The sequence below is a fragment of the Oxyura jamaicensis genome, chromosome Z, assembly GCF_011077185.1.
Source record: "Oxyura jamaicensis isolate SHBP4307 breed ruddy duck chromosome Z, BPBGC_Ojam_1.0, whole genome shotgun sequence".
NCBI classification, from domain to species: Eukaryota; Metazoa; Chordata; class Aves; order Anseriformes; family Anatidae; genus Oxyura; species Oxyura jamaicensis.
Window position 1 is genome coordinate 42,456,377 of NC_048926.1, and position 13,043 is coordinate 42,469,419.

General features: G+C 40.9%; 1 long non-coding RNA gene across 1 annotated transcript in view; it reads right to left on the reverse strand.

Annotated features, from left to right (window-relative positions):
- Window positions 1-278: 278 nt before the first annotated feature.
- Window positions 279-13,043, reverse strand: part of LOC118156651 — a 21,460-nt gene continuing 8,695 nt past the window's right edge. Inside the window, exons 2-3 of the long non-coding RNA XR_004746364.1 lie at window positions 6,845-6,851; window positions 279-460 (exon numbers count right to left, since the gene is read on the reverse strand). This is a non-coding gene — a long non-coding RNA (uncharacterized LOC118156651). The remainder of the gene's footprint in view (window positions 461-6,844; window positions 6,852-13,043) is intronic.

The following is a 13,043-nucleotide window of genomic DNA, read 5'->3' on the forward strand; positions in this document are numbered from 1 at the left end:
TCCAATAGCGGTTGTGTCCCTGAACCTCTAGGCAGGGGCTGGGTGAGCAGAATCCATTCCAGTGTAAGCAAAGAGCAGGTTTAGGACCTCCTGATGCAACTTATTAACTACAAGTCTATGAGGCCTGATGATGTTCATCCCAGGGTCCTGAAGGATTTGACTGATATAGGCACCAAGCTGCTCTTCATCATATTTGAAAAATCCTGGCACTCAGGAAGAGTTGCCAGTGACTGGAAAAAGGGAAACATCACTCCAATTTTTAAAAGGGCTAGAAAGGAAGACCTGGGGATCTACAGAGCAGTGAGCCTCACCTCTGTACCTGGCAAGACCATGGAACAAATCCTCCTGAAGGCAATGTGAAGGCACATGCAGGACAAGGAGGTGATCTGGAACAGCCAGCATCGCTTCACCAAGGGTAAATCATGCCTGAGCAATCTGGAGGCCATCTATGATGGAGTGACTATATCAATCCACAAGGGAAGACTAACTGATGTTCTCTAGCTGGATTTCTGTAAGGCCTTTGACACAGACCCACGTGACATCCTGTAGTGGGTTTACATAGCAAGGTTTTGGTATCGGGGGGCGATGGGGGTGGCTTCTGTGAGAATAATCTAGAAGCTGCCCCATGTTTGGTAAGGGCCCCACTGCTGACCAGAACTGAGCCAATAAGTGATGTTGTTTTGTGCATCTATGAGAGCATATTTAAGACAAGGAAAAAAAAAAAATGTTGTGCCACACAGCAGAAGGGAGGGTGAGAGGAGTGAGGAACAGCCTTGCAGGTGCCAAGGTCAGTGAAGAAGGAGGGAGGGAGGTGCTTCAGGCACTGGAGCAGAAGTCCGCTGTGGCCTGTGGTGAGGACCATGGTGAAGCAGGCTGTCCCCCTGCAGCCCATAGAGTACCACAGTAGAGCAAGGTTCCACGCTGCAGCCTGTGGAGGAGACCATGGTGGAGCAGGTGGACCTGCACCGACTGAGGCTGTGGCCTGTGGAAGAGCCTTGTTGGAGCAGATTCCGGGCTGGACCTGTAGCCTGAGGAGACCATGCAGGAGCAGGTGACCTGGCAGGATCTGCCGGCCATGGGGCACCCAGGTTGGAGCAGTTTGCTCCTGAGCGATGGAGCCTGTGGAAGGGACCCCACAGCACAAGGAACAAGACTGACTGAGGAGTGGCATAGAAGAAGCACTATAGACTGACCATAACCTCCATTCCCCCGTTCCCCTGCACTGCTCAGGGGGAGGAGGTGGAAGAGGGTGGATAGGGGGAAGGTGCTTTTGGTTTCTTTCCTTTGTTTCTCACTTCTCTGTTTTGTTAGTAATAAGCAATAAATCTTACTATCTCCCTATTCTGAGTCTGTTTTGCCCATCATGATAATTACTGTGCGACCTCCTCATCTTTATCTCAACTCCTCTTTGAGGAGGGGGAGTGAGAGAGCAGTTGTGGTGGAGCTCAGCCACCCACCCGAGTAAAACCACCACACATCCTCATCTCTAAATTGGAAAGATATGGATTTGAAGGGTGGACCATCTGGTGGATAAAATAGATGACTGCACCCAGAGAGTAGTAGTCAGTGGGTCTATGTCCAGGTGGAGGCTGGTGATAAGCAGTGTCCCTTGGGGGTCTGTCCTGGCACTGCTGTTTTTCAATATATTCATCAATGACATAGACAGTGGAACTTAGTGCACCCTCAGCAAATCTGCAGATGGCAGAAAGCTGAGTGGTGCAGTTGATACCAAAGAAATAAGAGGTGTCATTCAGAGGGACCTGGAGAGGCTGGAGAAGTGGGCCCATGTGAACCACATGAGGTTCAACAAGTGCAAGTGCAAGGTGCTGCACCTGGATTGGGGCAATCCCAGACTGGAGTACAGACTGGGAGAAGAACTCACTGAGAGAAGCCCTGCAGAGAAGAACTTGGGGGTTTTGGTGGATGAAAACCTCAACATGAGCCAGCAGAGCATGCTTGCAGCCCAGAAGACCAACTGCATCCTGAGCTGCATCAGAAGAGATGTGGCCAGCAGACTGAGGGATGTGATATTATCCCCATCTACTCTGCCCTTGTGAGGCTCCACCTGGACTACTGCATCCAGGTTTGGGGCCCCCAGCACAGATGTAGAGTAAAGATGTAGACTTGTTAGAACAAATCTAGAGAAGGGCTACAAAGATGACCAGAGAGCTGGAGCATCTCTCTTATGAAGAAAGGCTGAGAGAGCTAGGCATGTTCAGCCTGGAGAAAAGAAGGCTCCAGGGAGACCTCGTTGCAGCCTTTCAGTACTTAAAGGGGTCTTATAAAAAAGATTAAGAACTCAAGTACATAATGATAGGGCAGGGGGTATGGTCTTAAATTAAAAGGGTATAGATTTAGACCTGACATTTGGAGGAAGATCTTCACTGTAAGGGTAGTGAGGCACTAGAACAGGTTGCCAAGATAAGTTGTGGATGCCCCATTCCTGGAGGTGTTCAAGGCCAGGCTGGATGGGGCCTTGACCAGCCTGATCTAGTGGGTGGCATCCCTGCCTATAGAGGGGTGTTGGACTTAAATGATCTTTAAGGCCAACCCAGGCCTTTCTACAATTCTATGAATAATAAGTACACAATATGCTACCTTTAGTCATTCTTTCTTTACAGTCATTCTGGGTTTAGAGGTTGGGCAGTCCTAAAACTCTCTCTTATGCATTTCCATACCTTACAAAATAAATCACAACTTTAACCTCGTTATTCCTCTAATTATCCGGGTATTATGACCACATTCTGAATGTTTTCTTTGTTCTATGAGTGACATAATCACACTTAATTTCTGATAACATTCAACCATTCTTTGGATGCATGCCTAGGTACATTGCTAAATGGATACACTCCTGTGACATTGTAACATTCACCTCACTACTGAATTGGTATTGTAAAGCATATCTAATAATTATGTAATTATAAATCAATGATTCATTGACAGTTGCATCCTTAACATCCATTTGCCATAGAGTACTTTATCCACCAACAGAAGGACAAAAAAACTAGGATAAGAAAATATATATATATATATACATATATTTTTCAGCTGAACAGTTTTCTGATCTCTGAATTATACCCCAACAACATAAAGAAATATTAAATAAAATTTCCTTTGTTTCAGAAAACAAATGTTTTTTGACTGAGGAGAGCAAGATTTTTCCAATGAGCTGTGAGTGACTATCCAGGGAAGCAATTTTGCTGAGCTTAGTCTTTGTAAGAGGCAGTGACCGCCATTGCAAAAAACATTATTTTTTAATATAAAAATGATTTGTTTTCCATACGTGTTAACTAGATATAAAAGATGGTAGGAGATCAGATCACATCTGTACATGTAAAGGATAGGTTGTCTAGTGAACACATGCACCTGTAGTGTTATAAGGTTTTACAATTTATACTGAAGTATTTTTTTTATTATTTTCTATTTAAAATTACAACTATTTAGCCTTAAAATTATTACTCCAGTAATTACTCCCTTAAGCTACCCATTTAAAGTTTTTTTCGGTTTTTACCTGACACTCACATTGTACTGAAAAGGAAATATGCTCTGAAGAAATGACAATTCACTCCACAGAAGCAGAAGTTTTAAAATAGAGAAAAAGAGCTAAAATTTCTCATCATCAAACATCCCTAAATCAGGCCACTGTGAAGTTAGTGACATAGCTGGTTTTGTAGATGTGCTCACAACAGATAAAGAAAGATGGTGCAGACCAAGTACAAAAAGAGAACATCTCTAGAAGACTTGATAAACTGGGAGCATGTAACTTGGCATTCCTGATATGTAACAAGAGAAAGTCAGCCAATGTCCAAACCCAACTGAGAAACAAGTATGCATTCTGTGTAATATTACATGGATAGCCAAACACATACAGAGAATATTTGTAGCTAAAATAACCCTAACGGATGTCTATAAAAAAGCCACTTGCACAAGCCATCACTGCTAGAATACTGCTTGCCTTGCCTGAAAATTAAATTAAATTAAATTAAATTAAAATCTAAATAACGTTCCCCAAAGGGTTAAGTAATTTAACACCTTCTCTGAAGGAACATAATAAAATCTATCTTAAAAAGCTCTAACCAGTACTGACACAGTCTCATGGACAAATCCCTGTCATCAAGATTCAGGTCCAAGAGTCCAAGAAGAATGTTCTCACTCTGTTCATGTCTGAATGCCTTGGGAGCTTAACCATCACCCTAGAAGAAAACATGGCTAGTACAGCACACTTTATGAATCTTCATGTTAACTACCATAACATATTTTCCTTCATTTCCCTCTACAACCCTATGGCCATAAATATATATATATATATATGCATATGTATATATATACCAAGCTATTTCTAGAAATCTCTATTCTCTGCTTTTAATCTGGTAATTTATGCTGAAAAAGAGTTTTTAAGCTTGTGTGAAAAGTAAATGCAGCCTTAAAAACATCCAGAGAGTGACTGTAGCATCTTCGTTAAACTTGAACCCTAGTGGTTTGAAAAGTATCTGGAACAGAATCTAGCTAGTATAACACTTAGAAGGACTTCAGATTACAGAGAAGTGTCTTTCACTGACATTAGTCTTGCAAAATACTCTGAAGGAAAAATATTCTTCATGTGTCTACCACGGCATACATGTGCTAATAAAAAATATGCAACTCCTCTGTAAGTACCTAAAAAGGTGGAAGAAACCACGCAGCTCCCTTTTAAAGGACCTTTATTACCTATATATGTAAATGTAAGAATGAAAAGTTTGCTCTGGGCATCACTTAATATCCATTATAATTATGCATAATTTTTCAGAATTAAAATCTAGTACATTAAAGGAAGGCATTGAAAAAGATACTATGAAACCATGAATTCAGAAAGGCCCTACTATCCCAAACTTTTTAGTCCAAACTTTTGAACAATAGAACTTCTTATATACATAATAATAATAATAATAATAATAATAATTGAGAAGAAAAAAGAGCTGGGAAAAGAAATTGAAAAGGAAAGGAAATTACTACATGTTACTATAACTGGGACAGATTGTATCACAGGATTATTAGAATCTGGAGGAAAACATTATTATTTTCTAAATTGAATTGGATTATTTATTACGGTTCTAAAAAGTATTGAACACAAGAAAGATTCCAAGCAAATATTAGATTAGACCAGGAAATAATATATATGAGAGAAGTGGCTCTGAGATATATCTCTATATAAACATTACAAATATTAAATTCTTCTTCATGTAGCTCTGATCTGATAAGAATAGTTTTACAATTTCTAAATAGCTAGTACTTTAGTCCAAGTCACTGCCTATGTAAAAAAAAAAAAAAATAAAAAAAAAAAAAAAGTAGGTCACATTGTTACTGCAAGAACTCATAAGTTCAGCAGAGAATGTACAGGAAGGGGATGTTTTTCTATCCTTATCAGGCACCAGATGACTTCCTTTTCAGGCTTTGCAGGCCTTTCCAGTTTTTCTGTATTTTTTTTCTGATCTGAAAATGGGATACAATGACAGTTTCTTTCTCAAATTATTCATTTTACCAGTGTAGACATTACCTTTTCAAAGCTGGGAAACAACTTATTAAAATGTTGAGTTTCATTGTCTTCTGCAGATGCCAAACAGTTCTTTAGATATTTTCTTCCTTTAATGTATTCTATTAACAACTTGGAATAAATTTGGGTGTGTTTTAGAACTGCACACTCTTTCTTATACACAAAACTGTTCAACAGAGGCCTTTAAATCAATTGTCAGACTAAAATTATCATTACCAAGAGCAGTATTTTCACAGAAATGATACCACATGCCAGTTAAAAGCAAGAGGTCCATAATACATCTGTTCATTTTGGGACACAAGTCCAAGAGTATGGACCAATGCCACAATTAAGGCAGCAAAGACAAAATTGCATGCAATGAAACCACGGAGAGTAGCATTTGATATTTCCCTTGTCTACAAATTCTCTCCCAGTATCTTCTTTACAGGCTGATAAAAGACGGTCATCTGGAAGCAACGGAGGGAATTCCGTAATTTTGCTTCAATCACAGGTAAACTACTTTGTACAAACACTTAGAATTATAGCATACCAATAGCTTCAAGCCTTGGGGGCTCTAGGGTGGTTATTGTTTATTGTTGTTGATGATGTTGCAAAAATACAGCAATTCCTTGAATCTCACACCAGAATTACTCTTTTTTTTTTTTTTTTTTTGTCAGAAAAATAAAAATGGTGGACATATGATTTTTGTTTTAAGTGTATTGTCCTCAAATCAAAATCAAAATCCATCCCAATAAGATTTTACAATGAATAAATAAATAAATAAATAAATCTTCTAACTCACGGTATTTTTATTAAATATCAAATCAGTGAACAGCTGAAGTCCACTCTTTTCCTCCCCACTGAACTTCAAGAAAAGGCCACACTGACTTCCTCAGCAACCATCTTCAAAGACTGTGATCAAGGAAGACAGTTATTGGTAATCCATAAACCTGGAGATTTAAGGCTGATATAGTACATGCATTGTACAAGACCTCTAGGCGTTGGTGCTAATTACAGATGATGTATGGTTCAAGGCACCTGCTGGTACTCTCCATAGGCACATTGTCAGCCCACTCTGCATTGTCTTGCAGACTGCCTCCATCCTCATCAGCTCTATCAGAAACTGAGTACTTCATTAACATTTGTGAATTAATTTAATCTCTGAACTAAAACAAACAAACAAACAAAAAAATCCTCATTGTGCAGACAAAACTGCTGCTACTCAGGGCATGAGAAAGAAACAATGGATAAATACAACTGATGTTTTAGTCAACACAGATTCTAAATCTCTGAAGAAAAATTTGCCTACTAGACATGCTGAGTTTTCACTGGGACCTGCATCCTCGCTGACTTTCTTTAGGGGAGGAATCAGGAATTGTCTCTATGGTACAGTTTGTGCTCTTTGCTCCTGTCTTGAAAACAATTTTTAACTGTATCTATTTTTCGGAGAGGCTATGAGTTTATTAATTAACATATACAAATAACTTTGAGATCTTTGTAGGTTGTGGGAAATAGTACCCTGATAGAAGATCAAGTTCTGTGATTCTTCTATCTGAGGATCCCTTGTTAGATAAATTTATCTGTGAATGCTTGTTTGGCAAGTACATAGAAATGTACTGACCAGCTGATGCTTTTACCATGCAAAGACCTCATATGGAGATGCAAGCTTAACTAATTTACATATAACCTACATTACTAGTGTTTTTTCTGAGGAATCTTATGGACATTTACATGTGAATGAAGGTTAGAAGAAACCTCTAGAGACAAAGGATTAAAGGGTGGAGAGTTAAGGCAGGGAAAATGTTTATGTATATCATTTTTATTACTGTTTACAAAGATATTTGCACAGATTCCTTTTGCAATGAGAAGGGCTTATGTGGTTCATCTGAGACAACTAGCAACCCATTTAGTGAAATCTGAATTGCTTTGTATTTCATGCTCTTAGCTCCACCTTTTTCCCTGTATGTATCACATTCCACTTCATTGACACATCTGAAACATAGATGGCAAATGAAATTCCCTGGCACCTAAATGACTTAATTTACACCAAAATCACATAAGCTTTTAGCTCCTAAATAATAATGTATTAGGAAACAATTTGGAAAATTATATCTACAAAGTTCTGTGGTACACATATAAACCTTTCTCTGTTATATGTAATTTCGTGGTTGTAATTGTAAATTGTACCTCATTTGGAAAATGGAACCATCTAAAACATATACAAAATATGTATGTATTTCTTAAATGTTTCCATCTGCTCAGCACCAGCTAGGTTTCTCTCCATTGCGAAAGCAGTCTTTTCACATTACTTCATTTCCACTATTATAAACATTAGACAAGAAGGTCCTTAGTGATCACAGGCCTGAACTTCCAAGATGATCTTTTAATTTATAGAGAAGGAAAAAAACAAACTCTTTCTTACAGTACCCAACTATTCTATATGCAGTTGTAACAGTCAGCCAAGTAACAACTGCCATCTAGGAATGTGTTTCCAGTGGTAATACCAGGTGCTTATGACAAACAGGAAATGATTTAAATGTATTTAGGGAAGACGGGGAAAAATGATGGAAAAGATTCTGATTGGACATTGTTTTAATCCTGGGTTGAGTGCACATAGTTCAATGTGGGGCTGTGCCATGGCATAGAAAACTCTCAGTGAGGCTGGAAGGGTCAAAACAAGCTTAGTGATGGTGAAAAGTGAGAAGCACTACTGTCCTTTAAAGGAATGCAACATTTTTTTTTTTTTTTTTTTTTTTCCCCTGGATTACATGAGAAATGACTTTTCCTTCTCTTTCCTTCACCAAGAGACTTCTGAATTTTTTATCACCTGTTAGATATAATTTATGGTTGTTTGGACATGGTCAGACATCAGGGGAGTGCTTTACTTGCCTTTCCAAAAACATACAAAAGGTCTACAGAATATGAAGTTTGCAGAGAACACCTGAAACATAGTTGTTCAGTTTGAAACCTTTACTAAAAGCACATTTCTCAAACAAAAGATCTGTTTCATACAAAACACTACAGCATAAGATAGGGATCAACCTAAGATAAACCCAGAGTCAGAAGGATCCTGCAGCCTTTCATTCATGGTCTGTATTCATAGTGAAAATCAAGATCAAGTGACCTTTTGCTCTTTTGCTGTAACTTTAGGGATATAGTTTATAGCAGTTAAGGTAAAGAGAGAGAGAATCCAAGACACAGAAACAACCTTGCAGAAAGAATGATAGATATCTGCCAGGAGGCAGGACTCCGGAATGTGAAACATGCTGGCTAGTTAAATCCTTCCCTCTTAATTCACACTTTACTCGGAACTACATGTTTCTGCTTCAGTCTGAAGCTGGCAATTTCTGGAAAGGCAAAACCACAGAGTTCTTTATGGCATCAGAAAAAGGGACATGGCCAACACTTTACTATCAGTAATCTAAGTCTTATGGGAAACTGCACCTTTCCAGCTTACTACTGTACACTTCTGTGAAACACTCATGTCAGCCTAAAGAGGTTACTAAACATCTGTTTGCTTAGGTTGATGATCATCTTAGTATACTGATACACTCAGCTGAAAAAACAGTATGTCAAAAACCGGTATGGTACAGAGTCAGTTGTAAGTCAGGTTGCACCTTAATATGAGAAAGGAAAAAATGTCCATTCCAAGTTAAATGTGGCAAACTTCTGCAATTTGTTACAAGGAAAACTCTATGTTAATCTTGTCACTATTTCCAATAAACTATTTTCATAAAACATTTGTGCATTTAGGATCTTTCTGTAGTCGCATGTAAAACAACCTCTGCATTAAGATGGTTTTCTCTTATTTCCTTTAGACTATTTTTAAGAGTTGTTCTTTTGTGAAAAAAAATCCCTCATTCTATAACTTATTAATATGTTTAAAAATGTTTATATTTATATTTTTATGCTTTGATATATATTTATGTAAGCTTTTATACTTTTATGTATACTTTAATATATATATATATTATTCTTTAATTATGAAGCACCGTTATGTTATATATTTATTCTGAACAGCTGAAACATTATTGCCTTAGAAAAAAAGTCTCAGAAAAGTCACTAAACCACTAATGTTCTATTCCTGTTGCACTCTGAACACATCTGTGTCTTAAGCTAGGAATATTAAAAATTCCTTACCTAGTATCCTCCTTTTATGAAAGTGAAATTCTGTGCCTAAATATAATCAAACATAGACAAATAAAATTTTCTGAAGGAAAGATAATGGAAGGCATATTGCATCCCTACATGCAAATAAATCATGTATATCCAACAGCTTTATCAGAGATAATTCAATATACGTAGATGAACACTACTTTTAAAATTCCATGTTAAGGGAGAACTGTGTTCTTAAGCAGTTGAGGACATGAGGCATTCAACTAGAGCTCAGAAGGCTGAAGTGTAGCTCAAGGGCTGGAAAAGAGCAGATGTAAAGACATCATGTCCAACCTTGCAATTAGGCAATAATTTAATAATTATTTTGGTTTCTGAATAAAATAAAATATTTAACTTCCATTATTAAACTATATCTACGTTTACTGTCCTATAGTAATACCATTACAGATTAGAAATGTGTGGATTATCATTTTTTATTATTTTTAATACAATTTTATCCATTTTTTTTTCTCTATAATTTTCTATTACTCTATAGCAATTCCATTAACTACAGTTTCAGTTGTTTCAGACATGGTACTTCTAACCTTCATCCTCATACAATTACCATACTGTTCAAATCAGCTTATATTTTGAATTCTAGTTCCATGATAAATGCAGATATTATTAACTTAATTATAAGTAAACTGAGACACAGATAGAATAAGGCCAACATTTTGTAATGGGCTAAGAAAAAGTAGAGAAACTGCTATCAGTCTTTTTAAAAGATGAGACAAAGATCTTGCTAAAACTTTTCTAACCCTGTGATGCAGGGCATTCTACTTTACATGGAGAAGTTATGCTCTATGATATGTGAACCATCAAGTTATCTCTGCCTGATGACAGTAAAAAAAAAAAAAAAAAAAAAAAAAAATTATCGCCATCATGAATTTGCATAAGTTTGTGGGCATTTAAAAAAAAAAAAAACTTTCACAAATATGATATTCTTTTTACTGTATAATAACGGGCCAGGGAAGGGGGAAGGGAAAGGGGGGAAGGGAAGGGGAAGGGAAAGGGGAAGGGGAAGAATGTGCACTTATTTTTATTACAATAGTTGGCAATAAGGCAAAATTAAGCTGCACAAATTATAGGTTTGGGGTTTAAATAATTAAACATTTTAAAACCAACTGTTGTTTGTTTTACTCACTAGTCCATTTTTTTGGGGGGGGAATTGTGGACATTCATATCTTTTATTCTGCTAGTTTCCACTACCAAAACTCATGTACACTCTTTTCAGAAAGCTTGGAAAGTCCACCGCTGTTCATCCCCTGGTCTTCAGACAAAACAAATAAACAAAAAATAAAACAAGATGTAAAGCTGCTGTGAAACATGCTAGTCTCATGGGAGCTAATACATCAAATCTATCTATCATCAATCCGCCATTTGCCGAGGCGATCGGCCCCGGGGCAGACGCGTTCTGCAGCGGAGCGGGGGATCGGGCCAGGCAGGGCTAATTTTTCCGGCATTGAGCCTACTCGAGGGAGCCGCCAGGACCCGGCAGCCCTCGTGAGGGAGGCTGACGAGGCGTAGGCGGAGCCAGCAGCGCCCCCTCCCCCAGCCGCTCAAAAGCTGCCCCTAGGGAGCGCGAGCGACCAGGAGCGCGGCGACCAGGACGGGCAAACAGGGCGGGGCGAGTCAGAAGGGCGTGGTGAGGCAGTTAGCGCGGCAGTTCGTGCAGGCAGGGCGAGCAGGAAGGGCGGAGCGCTCTCCCCCGCCCATACATAACACCTCCTCCAAGTGAGCCGCTTGAGAGGCGATAATGGTCTCCACCAGGCATGGTGCGCTCTCCAGGAAGTCGGTGCGCTCCCAGACTGACTACCCGTTAAAAAGTGCAGTGGTTCAGGCCACCGGATGCAGGGAGTGTCTGAGCCTGTTGATGAGTCTGTGTCTGATCGGCGGGAGGCAGAGAAACTGTGTGTGTGAGGTGTGAGCAGGTGGATGACCTGGTCCGCATGGTGGCAGAGCTCAAGGAGGAGGTGGAGAGGTTGAGGGATATCAGGGAGTGTGAGCGGGAGATCGACTGGTGGAGCGACTCCCTGCAGGGCCTCAAGGAGAGGTACCGGGGTGAGACACCCCAAATGGGGGTGGACCCCCTGCCCTGTCACCGTCAGGCAGAGGGAGGGGATCTGGGAGTTGAGGAGGAATGGAGACAGGTCCCTGCTCGACATGGCAGGCGATGCCCTCCCCTCCCGGCCCCACTTTCCCAGGTGCCCTTACGCAACAGGTTTGAGGCCCTGGAGACTGAGAGACCGGTGGGTGAAGAAGAGGTAGCAAGTGTACCCAGGAGGATGCCTAGGGCGAGGAGGTCGACTCCACGCCTCAGGACTGCCTCCACCAAGAAAGAAAGAAGGGTGATTGTTGTGGGAGACTCCTCAGGGGAACAGAGGGCCCTATTTGTCGGCCTGGCGCTACCTGTAGGGAAGTCTGCTGCCTCCCTGGGGCCAGGGTCAGGGACGTTGCCAGGAAGCTTCCCAACCTGGTTCGCCCCTCTGACTATTATCCTCTTTTGATAGTCCAGGCAGGTAGTGATGACATTGAAGAGAGAAGCCTGAGGGCTATTAAACGAGACTTTAGGGGACTGGGACGGTTAGTGGACGGAGCGGGAGTGCAGGTGGTGTTTACGTCCATCCCTACGGTGGCAGGGAGGGGTACGGAGAGGACCAGGAAAGCCCACCTGTTAAACACGTGGCTCAGGGGCTGGTGCCAAGACAGAAATCTTGGGTTTTTCGACCATGGGGCACTTTACTCGACACCCGGCCTGATGTCCACAGACGGGTCCCTATCTTTTAGGGGAAAACGGATCCTGGGCCAGGAGCTGGCAGGGCTCATTGAGAGGGCTTTAAATTAGGTAAGAGGGGGGATGGGGCTGAAGCAAGGATTGCTGGAGCTGTGCCGGGGGAACAATAGCAAGGCCGGGGGATAAGGCAATGGCCCAGCTGAAGTGCATCTACACCAATGCACGCAGCATGGGCAACAAACAGGAGGAGCTGGAAGCCATTGTGCAGCCGGCAGGCTACGACTTGGTTGCCATCACAGAGACGTGGTGGGACCACTCTCATGACTGGACTGCTGCAATGACTGGCTATAAACTCTTTAGAAGGGACAGGCAGCACAGAAGGGGTGGTGGAGTGGCTCTCTATATTAGAGAGTCTTTTGATGTTGTAGAACTCAAGGCTGGGCATGACAAGGTCGAGTCCCTTTGGGTTAGGATCGGTGGGGCCAACAAGGCTAGCGTCCTGGTCGGGGTCTGTTACAGACTGCCGAACCAGGACGAGGAGATGGATGAGGAGTTCTACAGGCAGCTGACAGAAGTTGCGAAATCGTCAGCGCTGGTTCTCGTGGGGGACTTCAACTTCCCTGACATATCCTGGAAGCACAACAC